Here is a 6,000-nt window from a genome sequence, read left to right as displayed (position 1 = left end):
ATGTCATTTGCATAAATTAGGAACAGTAGCGGTCCTAGTATGCTTCCTTGTGGAACACCACAGCTCACTGTGAGGGGGGGGTTAGAGTACCGTTTACCTCCACCATCTGTTCTCTCTCATGCAATTATCCTCAACACACACACACCGGAACACATACGCATGCATTGTCTCTGTAGGATCGCCGATGCGATTCGTCTCTGCGATTAACCCATCGTCGTCCTTCCCCCCCAAGGGCAGCCGGGAGCAGACAGGCGTCAACGTGAGCCACGCCAGGGGACCAATCCAAGTGCTCCTGTCCGTCTTCGTCAAGGACGCCACAGCGTTAGCTATCTGTTGTTGTGCATGTTTTTCCATTGGGTTTATCTATCGGGGGGGAAACCCTTGCGAGCACGGGGAGAACATGCAAACCACCTAGGTACCTGGCATCATGGAAACCTGGTCCCCAAGCGGGAATCGAACCCTGGACCTTCTTGCTGTGAGGCGACAGTGTTAACCACTACACCACCGTGCCGCCTCTGGTCGGAGGTAGGATTGCATCCAGCTCACTGATAGACTATCAAAACCAATTGCTTTTAGCTTGTCAATCAGAATGGTGTAATTGACAGTGTCGAAGGCCTTTTGTAGGTCCAGCATGACCATGCCGCAGTATTTGTGTTGGACTGTTGGAGTTCATTCCATGAGCTAGAGGGACAGCATAGCAAAATGCAGATGTACCCTGTTTACGAGCAAACTCAGGGACCTTAAGTTAAGGGTATTAAAGATATTGCAATATTGTGACCCCAAACAAATGCAGACACACACACACACACACACACACACACAACACACACGTTTGTTTATGTGAAATATGGGGACATTACATAGACTGACATGCATTCTGTAACTAACCCTAACCATAACCATAACCTAATCATAACCCTAACCTAATTTGGGTTATGGGGCCACCCCCATTTGTCCCCATAATGTTTTTGGTACCCATTGCGTGAGTGTGTAAACACGTCAGTGTCCCCTGTAGTATAGCAATACAAGTACACACACACACACACACACACACACACACACACACACACACACACACACACACACACACACACACACACACACACACACACACACACACACACACACACAACACACACCATGCATCTACAGTACACTACAGTATAGGTCGCATCTGTATGTAGCATTGTGGTTAACATGGAAACACAACACACTTGCCATAGTCAGAACAGTGTGTTTGCAGCCAGAGGGATCTGCACAGGGAGCCAGATAACTGTCTTAAAGAGAGAATATAAAAAAAACTGGGGTTACTGTCAGACAGGGAGAGTGAGAAAGTGATGAGGGGAGAAAATACATCGGCTTTTGAGAGAGAGAGAGAACGAGAGAGAAAAGGAGAGAGAGAGTGAGAGAGATAGAGAGAGAGAGAGAGAGAGAAGAGAGAGAGAGAGAGAGAGAGAGAGAGAGAGAGAGAGAGAGAGAGGAGGGGTGAGAAAGTGAGAGAAAGCAACATTCGCCTCTACTGGAGGAGCTGTAAAAGGAGCTTATGGTAATGAGAGAGCAATCCAGAGTCACATTGCCTGCCTGCCTCCCTCCCTCCCTCCCTCCCTCCCTCCCTTCCCTCCCTCCCTCCCTACATGTCAGGCGGATGGCATTTGTCCCCTCTAGTGATAAACAAATTACACATGAAATCAATTCCCATGTTCCCCTGTAGGGCTCGCTTTCCCCTGCTCTCTCTCTCTCTTTCTCTCCATGTCTCTTTCTCTCTCCATCTATCTCTGTGTGTGTGTCTCTCTCTCTCTCTCTCTCTCTCTCTCTCTCTCTCTCTCTCTCTCTCTCTCTCTCCTCTCTCTCTCTCTGGTCCAGTATCCTGGGACTGGATAACAAGATACAGGAGGAAAGGATAAGGAGTCCATGTGTGTGTGTTGGAGGCGAGGGGGGGGTGTGTGTGTGTGGGGGGGGGCTGTCTTACTGAGGTAACACCTGCCCGGGGAGTCCTGAACCCACTACAGCCTCCACCCCCACCCCTTCTTCCTTCTCTCCCTTTCACATGCTACAGTTTCTCTCTCTCTCCCCTCTCTCTCTCTCATCTCTCTCTCTCTCTCTCTCTCTCTCTCATCTCTCTCTCTCTCCTCTCTCTCTCTCTCTCCTCTGACAAGTCTCTCACTAACTAGCCTCCTTGACCCTCTGAGAGGAGCGCGGCTCATCAGATCGAATCCCCGGCCTGTCAATCACACGCGCCCCAAAGAAAAGCTCTGCTCCACTCCCACACACTCGAGAGGGCAAAAGTGAGAGAACAAGAGAGAGAGATACAGAGAGAGAGAGAGAGAGAGAGAGAGAGAGAGAGAGAGAGAGAGAGAGAGAGAGAGAGAGAGAGAGAGAGAGAGAGAGAGAGAAGGGAAAAAAACATCACCCTCAGCACCAGAGGAGAGGGGGAGGGAGGGAAGGGGAGCAGAGGAGAGAAGGACAGAAGAAAAGGGAGAGAGAGAGAGAGGGAGAGATGATCGCAGCTCATGAGAGGAGTATAGTAGAAAGTGATATGAGAGAGCGGGGGGGGGGGGGGGGAAGAGATTATGTACGAGTAGAGAGTTAATGAGGGTTCATGGTGACGGCTTCCTTTATGCATATTAATCTGAACCCGGCATCGCGCCTTGCGAGAGAACATACTGTTCACACAACAACTCCTCAACCCCTGCCTCGCTCAGACAACACACACACACACACACACACACACACACACACACTAAGGCTGTCCCCGAACCCTGTTTTTAGGGTTCGAACGTTCGCCAGGGTTTATCGAACGAACGTTCGAACGTTCGTTTAAAAAAAAAAAATTATAATTTTTTTTTTAATAAAATACTTTTTTTCATTTTTTTAAATAATTTTTTTATTGTATTATTATAGATCCTACGGAGGGCGGCATTGCATAGTCTATTGGTGAAAAACATGTTCTTTACAGTGGTGGCTGTTCATGTAAACATGTAATTAAACAAAGCACTCAGAAGAAAATAAACAAGCTACTGCATCAAAAGTTACTACTTATGATAAACAATAGCCCTTGCAGTCACGTAAGGGGCTAGATAAACAAAGGCATTCGTTTTGTGGCATTAACGTTATATAGTTAGTGTTACACGTTCAATAACAGGTATTCACTCTTGGTCGACGGGGAGCCGGGAGGAGAGGCGCACGCCTCGGCTCCTCAACAGACCCGTCGGACGGGCTCCCAACATGCCTGCCGCCCGTCCGCCCTACCACCGTTCCGAGGTAGACAGTGACCGGGTCTGTTGAGGAGCCGAGGCGTGTGCCTGCTGTTGTTTCCAACGCAAACACCTCCCGCCATGAAGCTCGCGCTCCGTGGCCGAAAAAGGCTGGTATTCATTAATGATCCTTCTGCAGGTTCACCTACGGAAACCTTGTTACCGATTACTTCCTCGGCGGGGAGCTAACTACGGCTCCCCGGTAGCTACGGTAAGTCTGTTGAGGCTTCTCGCAAGCAGATCAATGGCGGCATTGCCTGAAGTAAAAAACGAATAAACGCTTGCCGATTGGTGGTAACAGCAGAGGCGGGTGCAAGCGGTGTGTGATGTAATTGGCAGATCGCCTGTCAATCAAAATAGAGCTCTGGTTGAGAAATAGTATCCCGCTGCAGCCCGGCAGACCATACTGTTTGAGCCGAGCGCCTCGCATTCACATCACCTCAACCCCGTGCGCATCCTTTATTTTTTTTCACCGAACGTTCGAACCTATTAATTAAAGTCCGAATGTCAGCGCAACGAACGAACGTTCGAACGTTCGAACGTTCGGGCTCACCCTTGTGTACCCCTGGTCATGAAAACTACTTTTTTGAAATATTTTGAGTGTGTGTGTGAGCACAGCGGTGTCTGTGTTTATTATTATTTCATGAAATTGGGTAAATATCTTAATTTTACATATATGTTCATTGTCTCAAAAGCTTATAACATGAAACACTCTAGAAAAATAGTTACAGTATTTAGTGCCTTGTTTACCCCTGGTCATGTTTTCTACTCTCCGTCCGCTCCCATGTTAAAACGGCATTTTTAACCATTTTTAAATCTGCTCTCATTCGTTCAATTCTCGATATATTTACCAAACCTTTGCATATTCCACAAGCTAAGAACCCCGTCTAGCGTTAGGATGTGCTGTTACCGATGTAAAACACATGGTGGCGTAATCGCTCTACAGATAACTTTGCCACAATTCAGGGGAAGTGAGATAGGCTGTACCGGGCTGCCTGTGATTGAAACTCCGGAGACATGGTTTGGGGTGGTGGGGGGGGGGAGCGAGTGGATTTTCTAAGACAGAACCAGAGGCGAACCGGACCGCGCAGTCGACAGCGCGCCACACGCCGAAACACAAGCCCCCCAAAGCCGGCGCGCGCCAACGAGGAAGTGTACTGCACGGAGCAAGTCTGGTTCTCTTCCCACCAGCGAGGCGAGCCCAAGATTCCTGCCGCAAAAACCATTGGAACCGCCCGCAAAACATTTGGGTCAGTATGAGCGCTTAGTAACGTTTCGCCTCAAAGCCGTTTCTGGCCGAACTAGTCATCGAATCTTTAATATTTTTTTTGATTCGTATTCAGAGGTATTTCGTCGAGATATTTCGTCGAGTAATGTTTAAAAAAAAAATGAGAAATATGGTAAAAAACAACATTTATCCGTTTTTTTCGATGAAAAAAAACGTTGTAACGTTTCGCCTCAACGCCGTTTCTGGCCGAACTAGTCATCGAATATTTAATATTTTTTTCGATGAAGAAAAACGTTGTATCAAACAAACACAGATTTGAGTGGTTATAATTCATAAATATGAGTAATCTGTTGAGAGATATATTGAGATTATGCTATTACTGTTAATCATGGGTAAAAGAATTTTTTTTAAATAGTAAACAGTTAAAATTATATGGCTTTAAACATGAGCCATCATTTCATCTCTTAAGCCCAGTGAGCTCAGCCATTGCTAGGGATGCACAAGGGTTTTAACACACACACACACACACACACACACACACACACACACACACACACACACACACACACACACACACACACACACACACACACACACACACACACACACACACACACACACACACACACACACACACACCTTGTTCTCTGCAGAGCAGTTTTACGCAAACCAAGCTACATAAAGCTTCTGTGAGCGATTGAGGTCCAAACATCATATTCGGAACGCTGACCCGTATGAAATAAGGCGACTCTGAAATAAAGAACTACTGGGAACGTCTGACCACTAAGTGTGTCTGACTCTTAACCACCCAAAAGCTGCACGGACTACAACGTATGATGTATATCGTGCCAGTTAGGGTACGCAGACCCTCACCTGCACCTTGTGTATACTGGTTATTTAATTATATTGTTAATTGTATTGTTTACACTGTTTATTTTCTCTCATATTTGTATACTCAGATAACATTTTATTGCCTATATTTGTGTCTTTCTACTATTACCCTGCCCATACCTGTACCCCTCCTCCCACATGCTGCTATTACCCTGCCCATACCTGTACCCCTCCTCCCACATGCTGCTATTACCCTGCCCATACCTGTACCCCTCCTCCCACATGCTGCTATTACCCTGCCCATACCTGTACCCCTCCTCCCACATGCTGCTATTACGCCCCGGATTTCCCCAAGGGGATCAATAAAGGCATATCTTATCTTATCTTTTAAAGTAAAATGACATAAAGGGGTTTTTGAACATATCCCTTAACACTTTGAGTGCCACGGACGCGCTTTGTCGTTAGTTCATGCTGCCAGTTGAATGCCAGCAACGCTATATAGCGTTTGTTTGTCGTATTTTTCTTTATTAGCGATTTTAATTCATATTTCATCAATCGAGCCTCACGCTAGTGTTGCAGACTCTCTGTGAGCTCCATTGGGAAGATACCGCCCCCTATCGTCTCTCCCTGTGTAACTGCACCCCATTAGATTAGACTGATGAAGGGGGGGGGCAGTTTCCTCATTTT

The 6,000-nt window shown here is 46.8% G+C and overlaps 1 protein-coding gene across 1 annotated transcript in view; it reads left to right on the top strand.

The window, feature by feature from the left end:
• pde12 (phosphodiesterase 12) overlaps positions 1–6,000 on the top strand; it is a gene marked incomplete at both ends in the record, with an annotated part of 71,526 nt that overhangs the window by 36,447 nt on the left and 29,079 nt on the right.

The sequence above is a fragment of the Notolepis coatsorum genome (assembly GCF_963971535.1).
Source record: "Notolepis coatsorum genome assembly, contig: SCAFFOLD_777, whole genome shotgun sequence".
NCBI classification, from domain to species: domain Eukaryota; kingdom Metazoa; phylum Chordata; class Actinopteri; order Aulopiformes; family Paralepididae; genus Notolepis; species Notolepis coatsorum.
Note: the sequence above shows the minus strand (reverse complement) of the source record. Positions and strands in the feature narration are given on the sequence as shown.